The sequence below is a fragment of the Oncorhynchus clarkii genome, chromosome 21 (genome assembly GCF_045791955.1).
Source record: "Oncorhynchus clarkii lewisi isolate Uvic-CL-2024 chromosome 21, UVic_Ocla_1.0, whole genome shotgun sequence".
In the NCBI taxonomy this organism is placed as follows: Eukaryota; Metazoa; Chordata; class Actinopteri; order Salmoniformes; family Salmonidae; genus Oncorhynchus; species Oncorhynchus clarkii.
Genome location: NC_092167.1, coordinates 21,332,847 through 21,353,606, shown reverse-complemented (window position 1 = coordinate 21,353,606; position 20,760 = coordinate 21,332,847). Strand labels below are relative to the sequence as shown.

The following is a 20,760-nucleotide window of genomic DNA, read 5'->3' as shown; positions in this document are numbered from 1 at the left end:
TGTTTTATGTTGCAGATGTGTGTAAGCGTAATGTGTTAGCTTTCTGTCAACACTAATTATCTCATATGCGGTTGGAATGGACTTGGAATGGAGTGTGTATGATGTGCGTTTTCCTATGTGTGTGCGCATCTCCATACCAGTACCATACCCCCAGGAGCATTGACCTGTATTTGCCCTCTATCCCTCTCTCTCTCTCGCCCTCCCCCGACCCTTTCCCTCCAATATCAATATTTTCCTTTCCTTTCATCGATCCTATCGCTCTTTCTCTTCTCTCCCGCTCTCTCTGTGGTCTCTCTCGTATTCCTTTGTCTGTCTCTCTCTTCCCCTCTCTCTTCTCTCCCGCTCACTCTCTGCTCCACGAGGGATTTCTCTGCGTTCATCCTTAGCTGCTGTCGGCCATGGCTGACTGAGTGGCCATTGTCCAGCACCACTCTTCACAGTCCACACCACCACTAGTGCCATTTATCAAACACAACACCCTTGCCAAACAACCCGGCTAAAATCAAAACATTTACATCATCAGCCTACTGTGGTGTGATGTCTGCCGGTCAGTATTAGGCTGTCTTTTAGTACTACTGTAGCGGTAACAACTGGACACTTGTGTCACTCCGGTCTCCCCACACAGACAACGAGCCGGTTGGTATCCTAGAAACGTCCTTTGTCATAATGACGATGCTGATCCGGGGCCTCGGATTTAATTTACTTGGCTAATGAGCTGCCTGTCGTTTTGCATGAGGCGAGGAACCATTCGCATCATCATGGGTCTGTGAGAGATTTATTGAGAGATGATTTCTCCACGATATATACAGTAAATGTCATTTCTCTGCCCATGCCAAATGATGCGGGGCCACAGATGTTGTAAAAGTGTCTGCAACAGGTGGCAAACGCTCAAATACAACCTAATAGCATAATGAGCGGCATGTCTCAGCCAGTCAGTCTGAATACAGGGCATGGTCTGTTTCAGTGGAGGCTGGTGAGGGGAGGACAGCTCATAGTTATGGCCGGAATGGAATGGTATCACGCTGCATAGCAACAATGTGTTTGATATGTGTTTAATACTGTTCCATTCATTTAATTCCAACCATTACAATGAGTCACCAAACCAGCCACAACAGGTCTGTGTCCCAGTAGCCTCATTACCTCATCTTCCATCCTTCACTGCTAGCCTTCCGATCTGACAGGTCTTCTCTGAGAAAGGTATAAGTGCTCTCTCTCTCTTTCTCTCTCTCTCTCTCTATATATATATATATATATCTGGCTATATTTTCATCTATCAATAGTCGTGAATGGAAGATAGAGTTTGTAAGGGGTATCTGACAGGGAATATCTGTTTGGGAATGTATAGAGCGTGGCTTGATTGAATCTTGACTTGGAGGCTGCATGCATACCAATGATGCCAGAAATAGCATGTAAGTTAGCAGTGCACCTCCCATTGATTCTGAAATGATCGTGTTCATCAAAACGATAGCAAACGAGACGGCGGGCGGGCATATTAGGATGCTCGGTGCTCTAAAACTAACCTGTAGCTCGCCTGCCATATGGATTTATAGAGGGCTTGATCTGAGCGTTTCTTAAAGTGTGTCCCAAATGGCGCCCTATTCCCTATAAAGTGCAGGACTGGTCAAAAGTGGTGCACTACATAGGGAATAGGGTGCCATTTGAGAGGCAACAACACTTTCTCTACTCTTCCTTCCATGAAGGTTTAAATTGGACAGCGCCGTGGCAGGTGATGGAGGATTAAAGAGTATAAACACAAAGGGTGGGTCAGGGAAGTCATTTCACACCTGAGACAGTTAAAGAGAGCCGCACAGTGTGGTGCCTTGGGAAGCTGATAGAAGTTAAAGCTTGTCTCAGGAATAAAGTTGTTTATCTTTTGTTTTCTGCTCATTAAATGTGCTGATGTCGAATTATGTGTAGCTTATGTAACCTGGATAGTCTTTTCCATTAAAAGCACTGCTGTTTTCCAGGGTGTGCTATCCGTCGGTTTCATTGACGGCTCTATATAGTCTACCGACAGTCTGACAGATAAGAAATTAAATATTACTTTGTGTTTATCAATATCCCCCCAAAATTCCCTTAACTAGCCTCTTTTATGATTTCATTGCCATTTAACTGTGTTTTTGCTTACCACCTGTCCTGTCCCATGTTATCGCTCCATATCCATTGCACATGTGCTCACCAGTTGTGGCTGACACAAGGTCTTTATCCTTGTGTTGGAGCCCATCCAGAGCTCACCAGGCTGGGCTGCGTGGTGTTTGGTGGTGACCTGGGTGGTGGAGGGTCCAAATTAAGCCCCCGAAGCCGCTGCGACCAACTGTGCCAACAGCTGCTTACTAGGAAGGGTGGTGGCGTTGGGTTTAGAGAAGATAGCAACGGAGCCAGGACGTATTAACAAGAGGTTATGATACTGCGTATGCCCTACATGTGGCTGTGCCTTAGTGTGTAGCAGGAGGCAGTAGGAGCACATCATGACAGCATGTTTCAGTAGGGTAGAGTCTATTGGTTTCTTAGAAATGGAAATACTGAGATATAGTTGGAATGCTGGTCTTTATCACTACTCACACTAATTGAGCACAACTGTTCTATGAATTACGTTTCTGCGTGGAATGATTCTGTAATTGTCTGGGCAGTACTAAATGAGTAACTGCAGGTTTTCGATGGCTTTAAGGCTCTGAGGTTATTTCCTTTTGGGTACAATGACACCCTGGGGGGATCATATCTCACAGACAGAATATTACCCCCCCCCCCCCCCCCCCCCCCCCCCAATCCCCTCAAGTCTCACTGGTCAGAGGAGGCCAGCAGTGCACTGTCTTATTGGTCGAAGGCAAAATTTATGCACTCTTCACAGAGATGTGTAAGGGTTCAAATAAACAACAGGAATAAAACGTCAACAGCCTCCCCCCAAATGACCCCCAAATGACCCCGACCCCATCACATCAGATCAGGAAGCACTACCACTTAAAGGTAGCAGAAAACATGGATGGTCAAGCTAATGGAAATTGGACACCCCAGCTTTTGAAAATTGTTATTTGTTTTAATTTAATGAAGCTGATATATTTTGATGTCAAACTCAGTGGTTGAATGGAGATGTTACCATTAAGATGATTAGATTGAGGACAACAGTTCTATCTGTCTTGATACTAATCATGCCTAATCATGATCTGTTTTGATTAAGAAAGTAATTATAGTCATTATAAATTCTCTTTAATATGACAATCTTTGAAATTGTATTTCTTCTACTATACCAATAGTGTGCATTTGCCATTTTTAAAACTCAAATTAATTGTTTATTACTGTTGAACATTTGGATATAACAACCATATTATGTATACTTATGCAGAATCATATCACCATTTTCCAATAACCATTTTCACCATTACATGCAGATTTGTTTTAATAAGACTCCTTTTTTCATGTTTATATCAATTACACTATTTGTTAATGGTATTAGAGGACTTGATTTTCTAACAAGAGTAGAACATTCCAAAAACACAGAACAAAAAAAATATAGCACAAAAGGCAAAAAGGTACTCACATCAACATCAAGCCTTTGACCCCATGAAGTCTATCAATCCTGTTACCCCTGTCACTCCGAGGTTCCCAGTCCAAACTGTCTCAGTCAGCCCTGATGTTGTCTGCTCCGCTGCTTTCCTTCTCTCAGCTCCACAAAACTGTCCGTCAACAGCTGTTTTCACCCTCGCTCCGCCGCACACTCACACTAGTCCATCTCCTCCTGCGCTGCAACTGTGCAGAGTTTTACTATTGATGAGCCGTCTGTCTGAAGGGAAATTCCATGACTGAGCTGTCAGAAACTTGTCCCCTGCCTTCACATTTATGATATGACACAACGTGACTGAGCCCACATCGTCTCCCTCTTCAACGACTCAGCCACAGAGAGTGTGCTAGAACTCACAAACTCTCTCCTCTCACTCTCTAAATGTATCTCTGTCTCACTCTCTCTTTCTTTCTTTCTTTCTTTCTCTATCTCTCTCTTTCCCCCCCTCTCTCTCTCTCTCTCTCTCTCTCTCTCTCTTTTTGTGTCTCTCTATTTAGTCTCTCTCTCTCTTTCTTTTTTCCGTCCTCACTTTTGTCCGTCTCTGTACATCTCTCTCCCTCTCTCTCTGGATGCTGAGGGACTATCACGTGCTTAATTAGTCGTGATTTGCCTGTGATTGGTTAACAGTTAAAGGCTGCTGTGCACCCCTCGCCGCTCCCTTTACTCTCACAGAAACAGCTGCTGCCCTATCACTGGGTCTCGCTATGTTCTGACTCCCCCCTTCTCTTACTGCCGCTGCACCTGAATCAGTGCTTCGGGGCTTCTTGCCAGCTACAGAAATAGAGCTCGTAGAATAGACATGGTTCTATATTCTATTTGATTTTCAATGGAACCAACTATAGAAAATGAACTACACGTATATCTCAACGAGTCTCACCAATATGACAGATTAATAGAACTGGCTTTAAGTGTGAGCACTTTAAGTGTGAGTAGCACTTGCCTGTCACTCATTCTGATCTACCCTCAGGAGAGTAGTGAGTCCTGTATTCATCTCAATTGAAATCAGGATTACTCAACTTTATGGTGATGGGAAAACCAGAGAGTTCTTGAAAACATGCATACAGCTGTATGCTCATTCATTTTCATGAGTGTAGGTACAGAAGTATCTATATCCACAGTAAAACGAGTCCTATATCGACATAACCTGAAAGGACGCTTAGCAAGGAACTGATCCAAAACCGCCATAAAAAAATCCTGGCTAAGGTTTGCAACTGCACATGGGGACAAAGATTGTACTTTTTGGAGAAATGTCCTCTGGTCTGATGAAACAAAAATAGAACTGTTTGGCCATAATGGCAATCGTTATATTTGGAAGAAAAATGGGGAGGCTTGCAAGCCCAAAGAACACCATCCCAACCGTGAAGCATCATGTTGTGGGGGTGCTTTGCTGCAGGAAGGACTGGTGCACTTTACAAAATAGATGGCATCATGAGGATGGAAAATGATGTGGCTATATTGAAGCAACATCTCAAGACATCAGTCAGGAAGTTAAAGTTTGGTCGCAAATGGGTCGTCCAAATGGACAATGACCCCAAGCAGACTTCCAAAGTTGTGACAAAATGGCTTAAGGACAACAAAGTCAAGGTATTGGAATGGCCATCACAAAGCCCTGACCTCAATCCCATAGAAAATCTGTGGGCAGAACTGAAAAAGCGTGTGCGAGCAAGGAGGCCTGCAAACCTGACTCAGTTACATCAGCTCTGTCAGGAGGAATGGGCCAAAATTCACCCAAATTATTGTGGGAAGCTTGTGGAAGGCTACCCAAAACGTTTGACCCAAGTTAAACCATTTAAAGGCAATGCTACCAAATACTAATTGAGTGTATGTAAACTTCTGACCCACTGGGAATGTGGTGATAGAAATAAAAGCTGAAATAAATCATTCTACTATTATTCTGACATTTCACATTCTTAAAATAAAGTGGTGATCCTAACTGACCTAAGACAGAAATTTTTACTAGGATTAAATGTCAGGAATTGTGAAAAACTGAGTTTAAATGTATTTGGCTAAGGTGTATGTAAACTTCTGAGTTCCCCTGTATTGACGTGTGTGTTAGAGGGGGTTGCAGCCTTATCTCGTGACACAGCCAGGCATGTGTGAAATGGACTTGGGAAAGGGTGTTAAACATTTTGGCCCCTCCAGCCCCCGGATGTCCCATACTCCAAGCAGACAGAAATAAAGCAGGGAGTCTGCTCTGAGGCTTATAGGAAGACCTGGAGAGAGGAACAACAGCACACTGAGAAACGCCAGCAAAAGCCATTACAGGTTGATAACCTAACCTTTCCCTGGCTGCCTTGGTCAGGCCTGATGGAATGTGGAATTGGTATTTGGTATTTGATTAGGATCCCCATTAGCTGTTGCGATAGCAGCAGCTACTCTTCCTGGGGTCCACACAAAACACGAAACATGACATAATGCAGAACATTAATAGACAAGGACAGAACTAAATACATTTAAAACATGGAAAATATAACTAAAAGGTTCTATACTGACTCAACACTGAGAGAAAAAACACAGAGAGACCTACTATTCTAGGCCTGTATGTATTATTTATATTTTCTTACATTAAATTTACATTGAGTGGGATCTATCAGTGCAGACACATACAATATTTAGGTAAACTAGGAGAGAGGTGTTGTGCTGTGAGGTGTTGCTTCATCTGTTTTTTAAAGCCAGGTTTGCTGTTCACTTGAGCAACGTGAGATGGGAGTTCCGTGCAATCACGGCTCTATATAATACTGTACGTTTCCTTGAATTCGTTCTGGATTTGGGGACTGTGAAAAGACCCCTGGTAACATGTCTGGTAGGGTAAGTGGGTGTGTCAGTGCTGTGTGTAAGTTGACTATGCAAACTATTTGGAATTTTCAACACATTAATGTTTCTTATAAAAAAAACTTCAACCTGGCCTTGGAATGCAATCACACATAACTAATTCTGGAGTCAGACCTTCCCTGCACATGTCAGGCAGGCTCAGACGCCGCTTCCTGAGATGAAGCTGTGAGGGAGTAACCACACTGCATGTCATTGTAGAGCACCGTGACAGAGGGAAATGATAACTGTAACACGATGACTCTTCTGACCCCTTGCCCCCCGCGGGTCTGCTTCTCCACATCCATACACACACATGCAGTCAGAGCTGGCCCTAGCCTTTTGGGGGTCCTAAGTGAAACGTTGTTGGGGGGCTCCTCCCACCTTGAGAGCACAACATCTTAGCGGTCCCCCTCTTGACAGCGGAAAGAAAAAAGGTTTTAGAGTACTTTTTCCCATTTGCCATGGGGCAACGTTTTCTGCAATGCTACACATTTTGCCATGGGCCAAAGAGAAGAATTTGCAATTGTATAACTCATTTCATGCAATAGTAATCAAAAATCCACAGGGCAGAGTAAGAGAGACTAACACAATCAATGGGGGCACCCTTGTTGGTAGATAAGGGTAGATAACTGGCTAGACTAACTTACCAATCTTAAAAATGTTAGCTGACATGGGCTAAATGAATGACATTCGGTGACTAACATCACAAGAGAGAAACTGCTGATGCACAACCACATTTCTACTATTCTAACTCTCAACTGCTGGGACGCCGACTGAGTTTTTGGAAATTGATCCATGGGCCTACAAAAGGGGGGTTGACCATCCTCGCTCTAGGTGATGGCTATTCTGTAGATAAGAGAGTTCTTTGAATTGAATTAAACTGGGAGCTGTTCTGATTGAAGTCACCTTGCAGTACTCCACGTTGCCTTCATCCGTCTGGAAAAGTGTAGAATGGAAGGTTACAGCGACAGGAAGGTTACAGCGAGTTCTACGATGTTGGGTTATTCTGTGTGTGTGAGTACCTAATGTTCACTCTCAGGGAGAGTTCGCCCAGTTCTGTTCTGTTCTGTGTCAGATGAACTTATTAGTGTCCTCTCTGCTCGCCGTGTGTTGGCTCAGGGTCTGGTTTATGATTGGTCTGTGTGTTTGTAGCTCTGACTACACAATGGATGTGTCTCAAAAGGAACCCTGTTCTGTGTAGTATACGGTGTTGCTGGCCGGCAGCTGCTCACAAGCCAAGGGGGGGGGGGGGGGACTGATAGTTTAATTAGACTTCAAACAGCAGCTCCTGTTCCTTCTTTGATCTCTGGTTTGGAGGATGACGTGTGAAGATGAATGTGTGCCAGAGTGTCTTTATCACAGCTCAAGGCTGCCAGGAGGTTACGTTACATGCGCGCGTCGCTGCCGTTTTACATCTTTAAGGTTTAATTAGCGAGAGCGAGAAAGAAGGAGAGAGAGAAGAAGTAAAAGTGACAGGCAAGTGTGTTTGATCTGTTAAATCACTTCCTGCCCTTCTAAAGAGCTCTGCTTTTGAATTGACAGATGGAGAGATGAGCAGGGTTCATGCGACTACTTGTAAATGTAACCTGTATGTGGGAAGGAGTTGAGAGCGAAGACCTCAAGACCCCCCCCTCCCCCCACACAAACACACACTCAGACAGGAGAGCTCAGAGCCCTCCTCTTCCTCCACCTCTCTCCCCATCCTCTTCGGACCCCCCCCCTCAAGACCTCAAGACCCCCCCCCCCCCCCCCCCCCCCACACACACACACACAGACAGGAGAGCTCAGAGCCCTCCTCTTCCTCCACCTCTCTCCCCATCCTCTTTGGACCCCCCCCCCCCCCACACACACAGACAGGAGAGCTCAGAGCCCTCCTCTTCCTCCACCTCTCTCCCCATCCTCTTCCCCCCCCCCCCCACACACACAGACAGACCCCCCCCCCCCCCTCTCTCCCCACACACACAGACAGGAGAGCTCAGAGCCCTCCTCTTCCTCCACCTCTCTCCCCATCCTCTTCGGACCCCCCCCCCCCCCCCACACACACAGACAGGAGAGCTCAGAGCCCTCCTCTTCCTCCACCTCTCTCCCCATCCTCTTCGGACCCCCCCCCCCCCCCCACACACACAGACAGGAGAGCTCAGAGCCCTCCTCTTCCTCCACCTCTCTCCCCATCCTCTTCGGACCCCCCCCACACACAGACAGGAGAGCTCAGAGCCCTCCTCTTCCTCCACCTCTCCCTCCACCTCTTCACTCACCCCTTTTATCTCTCCGCTGAAGCCATTTCCACAGAGATCGCCTGTGTTTGGCTTGCCCCATTGCTCTCCATCGTCTGTCTGTTTGCCTCTTTCCTGGCTTCCTGCCTCGGTTTCTTTCCAGAAGAATTTGTTTTGCCCCGCTCCACAGACAGCTGTATCAGTCTGCTAACACAGGACTAGTAAAGGCCCAGTGCACTACTTTTGTGGAGATTGTTTTATTTTTATAAATATGTACAGTATATAGAAACATGAATAGGGTGTGCTGCAGCAACCTCAGCACCCCTACTTCCCGCGGCTATGACCATACCCTCTTCAAAGGCACTTAAATATTTTGTCTTGACAATTCACCCTCTGATTGGCACACATACACAATCCATGTCCTCAATCCTTCTTTAACCTGTCTCCTCCCCTTCATCCACACTGATTGAAGTGGATTTAATAAGTGACATCAATAAGGGATCATAGCTTTCACCTGGATTCACCTGGTCAGTCTATGTCATGGAAAGAGCAGGTGTTCCTAATGTTTTGTACACAGTGTATAACGCTACAGTTTTTGACCGTCAGTTGAGTTGAAAATGCGATGGAAACCCATTTAACACCTTTTTTTTTAAAACCGGCACATGGGAATTTAACTGAAAAAGTTCATTTGATGTGCATACGTCATCACGCACAGCTTTTTATCCACAATAAATCAGTTTGATGGAAACACATCTCTGGGGGGGAAAAATGTACATTCAGTTTTATGCAGATTTGAGAATGTTTGCATGAAAATCTATCGCCAATCAAAGGGAAACATATCTAATGTGTGTCCTTTTTTTCTTTCTTTTCTAGTTCTCTCCCTGGGTCCCTTGACGGTTGTCATAGTTTCTGTTTTAGACATTTTCTCTCCCGTCCTTTGCAGCCCGTACTTTCTTTTTCAATACCTGTGTCTACGTCCCTTTTTCCACATGTTTGTTTCTCTGTTTCCTCTGTCGCGTCTCGTCTCTTTCTCAATCTTATATTTTTCCTTCTATACTCCCCTCCCACACGCCGACCTATTTTCAACCATGTTCACTGTTGGTGCTCTACTCATATTGCTTTTTCAGGGTCGTTGTGTTTCAATAATGATAAATGCTACGACCGGTCCATTTTGTGCAGGTCACTGTGAAACAAGGGTCACGTAACACAATGTATTAGGAGCTCTTCTGCTGCATTTTTTTGGTCCTATGGGTTCTGCACTGTAGTATCGGCACCAGCTCCGTGTGTGTTCCCTCTAATGGTACACTGTACATATATGAGGTAGGATGTGATGGAATTGTCTACTCAGCTACAAGGTGAACCTCTCGCTTCCCGCACTAATTTGCTCGGTTTGTTTTTGTGGTGTGCGTGCTTGTGTGTGTGTGTGCATGCTAGTGTGTCAGTATGTGTGTGTCCTTCTGTGCTGTGTGTGTGTGTATATCTATGTGTGTGTGTGTGTCACTCAAATCATTATTCACCTGGACAGGCTCCCTGCTCCTTATTAAAGTGGCCCGCGGCCATGGTCAGATGGGTGCCAGTTCATATCTGAATGGAATACATTACATCCTTGGCTAGCATATGATTAAGTGCCAAAATTTGGTCTCATCAACATTGATATCCCAGAACAGGTGATATGTATCGAACCCTTCAGAATCCATTGACTCCCAAATTCTTAATTCAATTTGAACAGTGTACTCTGGATGTTCTTTTCATGTTGAATATAATTTAGGGTGTATTTGTTATGTTCAGAAACTGTGTGTGTGTGTGTGTGTGTGTGTGTGTGTGTGTGTGTGTGTGTGTGTGTGTGTGTGTGTGTTAGTAACGCTGACTGCCACATCACAAAGCCATCCTGCTTTACCAAGCTTTACTCCAATTAGTGGCTCCCACAATGTCTGCAAAAAGCCATTTAAAAGCTCATTATCCTCTACTTCTCTCCTACTTACATGTTGTTAGAATTTATTTTCAATGTTTTAACTGCTCCATCCATGTTTTATGCATGGTATATGCTTTAGTTAGGATTCTAAACTTTCAAGAATTTTGATAACTTTCAAGTTTATGGAATTTTATCACATGACAACTAGTGGCCTTTTGGGGTACTTCCGATTATCACAGGTGTCTGTAATTAACTCTGGCCCTCGGTGTGGCTTTATCACATGTAAAATAGATAAAATAATAAAATAAGATGATTTTAAATACAACACATAAAATGATAAAGCTAGCGCCAAACTGGTGGCAGTTGTGAAAAATCAGTAGTTAGAAGAGTGTCAGAGTTAATTGAAAATAATGCCATTGTTGACTAGATGCTTTTTCATTAATTCATTAATTAAACTCATGGAAAGTATGGACACATGTACAAAATGAATACTATACATTATTATTATTATACATTACAAAAGTTACCATTGATTGCCATAGATTACCTGATAATTACCAAAATTACTGAAAGTTCCAGTAACTTTGGTAAATTACCAGTAGTTTTTAAACCCTTTGCTTTAGTTAGATAAATTCATGCATCTTGCTACTTCTGATACCCACCCCCTACAGTGCCTTCAGAAAGTATTCACACCGCTTGACTTTTTTTCACGTTGTGTTATAGCATGAATTTAAAATTGATTAAGTTTAGATTTGTGTCTCTGGCCTCCACTCAATAATATCAAAGTGGAATTATTTTTTTCATTAATATTTTTTCTCCTCCAAATTAATTAAAAATGAAAAGGTAAAAATATTCAACCCTGTTGTTATGGCAAACTTAAATAAGTTCAGGAGTAAAAATGTGCTTAACAAGTCACAAAATAAGTTGCATGGACACACTCTGTGTGCAATAATAGTGTTTATCATGATTATTTTATGACTACTTCATCTCTGTACCCCATATACAATTATGTGTAAGGTCTCTCATTCGAGCAGTGCATTTCAATCACAGATTCAACCACAAAGACCAGGGAGGTTTTCCAATGCCTCGCAGAGAAGGGCACTTTTTGGTAGATAGGTAAAATGTCAAAAGAGACAATGAAATATCCCTTTGAGCATGGTGAAGTTATTAAATAGACCTTGGATGGTGTACTAATACAACAAGTCACTAAAAAGTTACAGGCATCCTTCCTAACTCAGTTGTCGGAGAGGAAGGAAACCATGGTGACTTTAAAACAGTTAGAGTTTAATGGCTGTAATTGCAGAGGATGGATGGATCAACAACATTGTAGTTACTCCACAATACTAACGTAATTGACAGACTGAAAATAAGGAAGCCGGTACAGAATAAAAAAAATTAAAAAAAACATGCATCCTGTTTGACACAAGGCATTAAAGTAAACTGCAAACAATACGGTAAAGCATATTTTTTTCTGAATACAGAGTGTTTTGTTTGGGGCAAATCCAATACAACACATTACTGAGTTCCACTTTCCATATTATCAAGCATAATGGTGGCTGCATCATGTTATGGGTATGCTTGTTATGGTTATGCTTGTAATCATTTAGGACTGGGGAGTTTTTCAGGATAAAAAAAGGTAGAATGGATCTAAGCACAGGCAAAATCCTAGAGAAAAACCTGGTTCAGCCTGCTTTTCATCAGACACTGTGGCACATGTGCTCCCTCTCCGGCTTGTAGGTCACCAGGCTGCTCGTTATGGCGAGCACCTGTCACCATCGTTACATACACCTGCAAGTCGTCAGACTCACCTAGACTCCATCACTTCTCTGATTACCTTCCCTATATATGTCACTCCCTTTGGTTCCTTCCCATACCGTTGCGTATGCTCTCTCCGGCGCTCTAGGTCGTCATGCGTCTCAGCCGGACTGACAGGTTTCCCACGCCTCAGCAGAAGTGACCGGTCCTGATCCATGGGATCGTCATTTTGGTCGGCATCCTGCAGCTGGAGCCGCGCGTCGGGGAGGGGGTACTGTCACGTGTGCTCCCTCTCCGGCTTCTAGGTCACCAGGCTGGTCGTTATGGCGCACAACTGTCACCACCGTCCCCAGTCCTTAATGATTACAAGTCATCAGACTCACCTGGACTCCATCACTTCCCTGATTACCTTCCCTATATATGTCACTCCCTTTGGTTCCTTCCCCAGGCATTATTGTTTTAGTTTCAGTTTCATGTCTGTGCGTTGTTCGTGTTTCTTGTTTTGTTTTAGGTTTTGTTTATTGATTAAATCCCTCACTCCCTGAACTTCCCTGAGCTTCCCGACTCTCAGCGCACTTAGTTACACACTGGGAGATGTATTCACCTTTCAGCAGGTCAATAACCTAAAACACAAGGCCAAATCTACAGTGGAGTTGCTTACCAAGAACACAGTGAATGTTCCTGAGTGGCCGAGTTACAGTGATGACTTAAATCTACGTACAAATCTATGGCAAGACCTGAAAATGGTTGTCTAGCAATGATCAACAACACATTTGACAGAGCTAGAATTTTAAAAATAATAATGGTTAAATGTTGCACAATCCAGGTGTGCAAAACTCTTAGACACGTACCCAGAAATACTTCTTAAAAGTTTTGACTCAGGGCTGTGAATACTTATGTAAATGAGATATTTCTGTATTTCATTTTTTTAAAACAAGTTTTCACTTTTTCATTGTGGAGTATTGTGTGTAGATGGGTGAGAGGAAATAAAATCAATTAAATCCATTTTGAATTCAGGCTGTAACACAGCAAAATGTGGAATAAGTCAAGGGTTGTGAATACTTTCCGAAGGCACTGTATCTCTCTCAGATTGAATGGCTGGTTGTGTGGTTGAAGTCCTCTGATCTAGGCTGGCAGCCTCCCCTCCGCTTCCCTTTGTCTGTTCAGGCAGATAAAAAGAGAAAGGAGGAGATGAGATCTGTAGCCATAGAGAGGGAGAGGGGGAGAGATCAGGGTCCTTCTTTGAGAGATTAACAAACACTGTTACTTGCTGCTGTCGTGTGTGTTTTCAGTGACTCACACCGGCTGCATTTTAAATCACTTCGCCTTTATAAACCGAAAAATAATTTTCTTTCTGTTTATTTGATCATTTTCCAAAGCAGAGTCCCTCCCTTTTATTCGGTGGCTTTTGAATCCAAATCCTTATTGTTTCCTCACTGATTCCCCAAGAACCATGTGCCAAGTCGGCTCACTCTTATACCTGCTGCAGCTTTATGTTAAGGCTTTGTGAAGCCAGGTTGCATTCTGTCCTAACCTGTCTTATTACAGAGGGTCTCCTGCTGATCTGTGTCTTCGCTGTCTTTTTTATCACTGTTAGAAAGTTTCTATTAGATTGCACGGCCGCGGTGACAGTCACAATGCAAATGGTCAGCTCTGAAGGCCCCTGAACACGGTACACTGACTGCCACCGCTCTGCCTAGCATTTGCATTTAGAGAGAGATGAAAGCGAAAGGGGCTTTTACGCCCATTCATAAGGTAGAACGAAGAGTTGACGGATGGTGGGGATGGAGGTATCAAAACCTCTGTCAAATCTGGAATACAGATTCAGGCTTCGTTCTGGGTTGCAGATAGAGTACCAGCTCAAATATACCAATGGCACTGCGCGTTTGTGTTAAGGCACAACACATTTCCACAGAGAAGTACTGTAGCTAAACATGTGTTCTCATTCTTAGAAGCATACATTTATATAAACAGTGGTTTAAATAGAAATGTGCCTTCAACCTTTTGTCTTCTGCAGCTGCTTAGATACTGACCTTTCTCTCTGCCTTTACGTCGTGTGCTGCGGCTGAATGAAAAAGTGGATACAAATCCCCTCTCTTCACTACACTACTACTAACACGCATGCACACACATGCACGTACGCACACATACAGTACACACACACCACAGTGCCACACATCTCTTTGCATTGATCACTGTCACTGGGCCTACATCTGTTCTCCTGTCCTTCCAGTGGGGAAGACGTCGAGGCTTTGGCATCATGGTTACCCGCGGGTGTCGGAGCTGACAGCTGAGCAGTTCAGTATCAGGTTTCAGGTCGAACCCAAGTGCAGACTGTGTTGAAGTAACAATGTTCATCACAACAACAGGGGCAGGCAAACGACAAGTCAAGGCAGGCATGGTTCGATATTCCAAAGTAGTGGGGCAAGGTACAGGACGGCAGGCAGGCCCAGGGTCAGGTCAGGCAGAGGTCGGTAATCCAGAGTAGGGGCAAAGGCACAGGACGGCAGGCAGGATCAGAGGCAGGATAGGCAAGGGTCAAAACCAGCAGGGCGAGAGAAAAAAAAAAAAGAGACTAGGGAAAAGCAGGAGCTGAGACAAAATGCTGGTTGACTTGAACAAACCAGATGAACTGGCACAGACAGACAGAAAACACATCTCTAAATACCCAGGGGATAAGTAGGGAAGATGGGTGACACCTGGAGGGGGGTGGAGACAAGCAGAAGGACAGGTGAAAGAGATCAGGGTGTGACATTCAGTCTTTTATTTATCCTCGGTCCATTGCAAGGGTTGGAACCGGTTCAGGGAACAGTCCCGAAAACAGGAAAATAATGACTTTATTTGAGGAACAAAGCCCTCACTCTGTCACTCAGAAACATATTCCAGTGACTGTCTGCCAGCTGGAAATCTTTCCCAGTGGGTGTATGTAGGGTACCAGCCCTTCCCCTTTGAAGCATAGGTTACTATAGTCTACAGATTACTTTACAAGCATGATTCAGAAATTAGGGAGAGATGTTTAAAAGAATGGATTCACTTTTTCAATGCTAGTTAAAGATACGATTTCTCATTGGATTTATTAACTCCCAAAAGGTAAGACGTGTTTTTAATTCTAGTTCTGCTCTGCACACACAAGCTTGTTAGCTAGCTAACGTTTGCTCTGGTACAACGTTAAAAAGACATTCAAAGTTCCTCCATATAGAAGCTGCTCCTCCGTAGGTATAATTCTGTGGGCCTAATTCAGATAATGCATGTCATAACAAGATGCCCCGCGCTTCGGGGCAAGCTTCCTCCATCCTCTCTCCTCACCAGCAAAATTTCAGTGGCATCTCAGGGGCCTGTCTGTCCTCCTCCTCACTCTCTTTATCTCTCTTTCTCACTCTCTCTCTGTCTGCCCCCATCTGTTTCTCCTTCTCTGTCCTCCGTTTCTCTCTATCTCTCCTCTGTCTCACCTCTCTGTGAAATTACTCTCACAATGAAATCACTTCTCAGCATTCACGTCATGTGCCAGTCGTCTGTGGCTCTGACCTCTGTGTCCTTGATGTGCAAGAAGGTTCTCAAATTTGACAATCTGAATAACATCTGAATAAAACCAACTTGACCCTTTGGCAACCGCAGTAGATTCTGCTTCACTCTCTCGATTTAGTGCAGATTTGATGTGCTCAGTCACTCAACCCTCCTCACCTCTAATAGTCTTCACTGACCGCATACACCATCATTCTCCTCCCCATCCTGTCCCCTCTCTCATTCTCCCCTCTCCCTCCCTCACTGACCCCCAATTGTCCCCTTAGGTCCTCCCTCCTTCCCTCCCCCTTCCCTCTCTGTTCTCTCACCCAGGCAGAAGATTAATCTGGACCTCAAGGCTGTCTATCTGAGATAAACAAGGGACAGGACCATCATACCCACACACAATGTCGTGTGAGGGAGAGAGAGACAGACACTGGAAAGAACTAAAAAAAAAACAAGAGTAAACTAGAATGCTACTTGGCCCTAAACAGAGAGTACACAGTGGCAGAATACCTGACCAATGTCACTGGCCCAAACTTAAGTAAAGCTTTGACAATGTACAGACTGAGTGAGCATAGCCTTGCTATTGAGAAAGGCCGCCGTAGGCAGACCTGGCTCTCAAGAGAAGACAGGCTATGTGCACACCGCCCACAAAATGAGATGGAAATTGAGCTGCACTTCCTGACCTCCTGCCAAATGTATGACAATATTAGAGACACATATTTCCCTCAGATAACACAGATCCACAAAGAATTTGAAAACAAACCCAATTTCGATAAACTCCCACATCTACTGGGTGAAATACCACAGTGTGCCATCACAGCAGCAATATTTGTGACCTGTTGCCACGAGAAAAGGGCAACCAGTGAAGAACAAACACCATTGTAAATACAACACATATTTACCTTTATTTATTTTCCCTTCTGTACTTTCACTATTTGCACATCATTACAACACTGTATATAGACATAATATGACATTTGAAATGTCTTTATTCTTTTGGAACTTCTGCGAGTGTAATGTTCACTGTAAATTTGTATTGTTAATTTCACGTTTGTTTATTATCTACTTCATTTGCTTTGGTAATGTTAACATATGTTTCCTATGCCAATAAAGCCCTTGAATTTAATGCAATTGAATTGAGAGGGAAGGAGAGGGAGGGGGAGAGACAGAGAGAATGTACAAAATAAAGACAAAAAAGACACCGACAGACAAAGACAAGTGAGTGTGAGACAGACCAGAGAGAAAAGAGGAGAAAAAAAGAGGGGTTGAGAGACAGAGAGAAGTTAGAGGCAGACAGACAAGTGTTTCTGCACCTTAGAACCCTGACAATCCATTGTGGGTCTCAGATGTTCTAGCCTTGCCGACCTGGTGAATAATGTTTCCCAACTTCAATTCAACTGTGTAATTCAATTCAGCCAAGACAGGAACAGGGCTAAAGGTTAAAGCTTCAATGCCATTTTTGATGTCCCGAGACTGACCCAATAGACGCCATGAACGATGGATCACTCAATGGGTCAGAGCCCTCTCATTGGGACTGGCAGTTTGCCAAAGGCCACACTGATGGGAATCCACAACATTGGGTTTGTCTGTGCTGAGCAGGGGTTGTGTCCCAAATGTCACCCTATTCCCTATGTGGTGTACAAAAGTTGTGAACTTTATAGGGAATAGGGTGACATTTGGGAAGCAACCTGTTTTTTTTCTCCCTCAGAAACTATGTGCAATATGTTGTTTTTCTATGCATCTTTCTTGTACAGTATTTGACTTGAGTCACAACAACCCTGCTATCACAGCAGGAGAAGGAGAGTGAGCTGTTAGAGATGCTTGGCAGTGTTGAGAAGACAATGGCACTCTATTCCCTATACAGCGCGCTACTTTTGACCCTAGTGTACAACGGTATTGAGCTTTCGTAAATTCGTCAGTTATTCTGCTCTCTGGAACACTCAGATGAGAGTGCTCTGAAATCGGAGTACACAACCAGAGTGAATTTACCAACTATGTCTATCAACAGTTTTTGCAGTGACATCATTAACATTATATTGAAATGGTTACTTGCATAGTGGAGTCTTTTGTTAAGACATGTAGCTAGCTAGCTAGTTTGCTAAACAATGAACCATAATCCCAACTCATGATGTTACTACCGTGCATGAATCTGCAACCAGGTTCAATGTTAGCTAGCTAACATTAGGCTATAACTAGCAAAGCAAATGGCTCTGAGATATGAATAATATTACTACACAGATCATACACGTATCGTTAGCAAGCGATCCAGCCAGCTAACATTAGCTAACTAGCTAACAGTACACTTTATCTTGAAATGGAAACTACTTTCTGACAAATTTAGAAATGTGTAATATATAAAAATGTAGCTAGCTAGACTATCTTACCCGTCCTTATATATGAACGGTCGCTTCTCACTCTGTCATGGATGCCATGATTTCCCTTGGTTTGAAGATGTCATCCGGCGACTGTTTTCTCCATCTCCTTAGCTATCATACTCTAATTCCACTGATTTCAAAACTCGGTCCTTCAGAAAGTGGAAAGCAACAGCATTTCTACTACGTGATATATTTATTTTAAAAGCAGCGTTAGACAGGATTACCTACACATACTGATCAATTCAAATAGACAGATGTGTGCAACATGGCAGACCAATCCAAACTCATCTCTTGGCATGTCCACTCATTATCTCAGCCAATCATGGCTAGCAGGAAGGTTACTGGCTTTTTCTGTGGCTAAACCCAACTAGGCTCATAATTTAACCATTTTATTCATATTTACAGATGGCATACAAATTTGTTATTCAGAAACATGAAAGTTCACATTTTCCAGGAGGCATTTCTGCCAAAAACCGCATTTAGATGTAATTTTTTTTTAAAGTTTGCGTTCAAATGGTTCTCCTATGAAGTAGTGACGAGTGACATATGCCTAGATTCCTGAAAAAACTCACATATGGTCAGTTGAAGCAAAGAAAGACCTAGCAAAGCTGCAGCTGGCTCAAAAGAAACCAGGACACCTTGCCCTTAACTGCACACACAGAACTAAAATCGACAACATGCATGATAGTCTTTCATGGTGTCACGACTTCTGCCGTAGTTGGTCCCTCTCCTTGTTCGGGTGGCGTTCGGTGGTCGACGTCACCGGCTTTCTAGTCACCACCGATCCATGTTTAATTTTCGTTTTGTTTTGTCTTTATCATTCACACCTGGTTTCCATTCCATTAATTATGTTCCTTATTTAACCCTCTGGCTTCCCTCTCTGTTTTGTGCGTTATTGTTTGTCATTTGGGTTTGTGTTTTTTGTGCTCTGGATTATTGTGTTTTTCCTTGTTGAAACATTACTTATATTTTGAGTAAATTTCGCACTATTACTCATATCTGTGTCCTGCACCTGACTCCACATTTTTCCATTCACCAACACCCTCACACATGGTTGAGGAGAAATTAACTACTTATCCTCTAGTCTTTTTAACAAGCATTTGTGTGTTGGAAATTACTAACCACTTGCATAATCTATTTGCATACACTTCAAACAGACATACATACCCCACCAGACACGCCACAATGGGTTTCTTCACGGTACCCAAACAAAAAAACAGATTAAACGTGTCGCTCAGTTATGTATAGAGCCATGTCATCATGGAATGCTCTGGCACTAGAGGTTACTCAATGTTAAAAAACACATAAAAAACACATTGTACTACAGCGCCTCTCCTCTTTCTAAAGATTTAATTTAACTGTACTATATGTATACAGTACCAGTCAAAAGTATGGACACACCTACTCATTCAGGTTTTGTTTGTTTTTTAAAACTATTTTCTAAACTGTAGAATACTAGTAAAGACATCAAAACTATGAAATAACACATATGGAAAAATGCAGTAACCAAAAAAGTGTTAAACAATTCAAAATATATGCAGTCGCAAAAACCATCAAGTGCTGTGATGAAACTGGCTCTCATGAGGACCGCCACAGGAAAGGATAAGTTCATAAGAGTTACCAGCCTCAGAAATTGCAGCCCAAATAAATGCTTCAAAGAGTTCAAGTAACAGACACATCTCAACATCAACTGTTCAGAGGAGACTGCATGAATCAGGCCTTCATGGTCGAATTGCTGCAAAGAAACCACTACTAAAAGACACCAATAATAATAAGAGACTTGCTTGGGCATTAGACCGGTGGAAATCTGTCCTTTGGTCTGATGAGTCCAAATTGGAGGCCGTGTCTTTGTGAGACGCACAGTAGGTGAACGGATTATCTCCGCATGTGTGGTTCCCACCGTGAAGCATGGAGGAGGAGTTGTGATGGTATGGGGATACTTTGCTGTTGAGACTGTCTGTGACAGTTATCTGGGAGACTGTCTGTGACAGTTATCTGGTTTGCACTTAGTATTTTCACCAAGGATGAGAATGATGGAGTGCTGCATCAGATGACCTGGCCTCCACAGAGTGAAAGAAAAGCAACCAACTAGCTGTGGTGGGAAAAGTATTAAATTGTCATACTTGAGTATAAGTAAAGATACCTTAATAGAAAATGACTCAAGTAAAGATGAAAGTCACCCAGTAAAATACTACTTGAGTAAAAGTATTAAAGTATTTGGTTTTAAATATACTTAAGTTTCAAAAGTAAATGGAATTGCCAAAATGGACTTAAGTATCAAAAATATAAGTATAAACCATTTCTTATTCCTTATATTAAGTAAAGCAAATGGCACCATTTTCATTCCAGCACTTAACCATCATTTACTAAGAAAGCATTTGTGGTTAGTGAGTCTGCCAGATCAAAGGCAGTAGAGAGGACCAGGAATGTTCTCTTGATAAGTGTGTGAATTGGACAATTTTCCTGTCAAAATGTAGCGAGTACTTTTGGGTGTCAGGGAAAATGTATGGCGTAAAAAGTACATTATTTTCCCTATGAATGTAGTGAAGTAAAAGTAAAAGTTGGGAAAAATACAAATAGTAAAGTAAAGTACAGATACCCCCAAAAACTACTTAAGTAGTACTTTAAAGT

At 43.0% G+C, this 20,760-nt stretch overlaps 2 protein-coding genes across 2 annotated transcripts in view; one reads left to right on the top strand and one right to left on the bottom strand.

Moving 5' to 3' along the window:
• LOC139379361 (D(4) dopamine receptor-like) overlaps positions 1-3,774 on the bottom strand; it is a 28,125-nt gene extending 24,351 nt beyond the window's left edge. Inside the window, exon 1 of the mRNA XM_071122169.1 lies at positions 3,536-3,774. The gene's annotated coding sequence lies outside the window, so the exon portion shown is untranslated. The remainder of the gene's footprint in view (positions 1-3,535) is intronic.
• LOC139378744 (ragulator complex protein LAMTOR4) overlaps positions 1-20,760 on the top strand; it is a 110,834-nt gene that overhangs the window by 43,290 nt on the left and 46,784 nt on the right. The gene's annotated exons all lie outside the window — the stretch shown is intronic.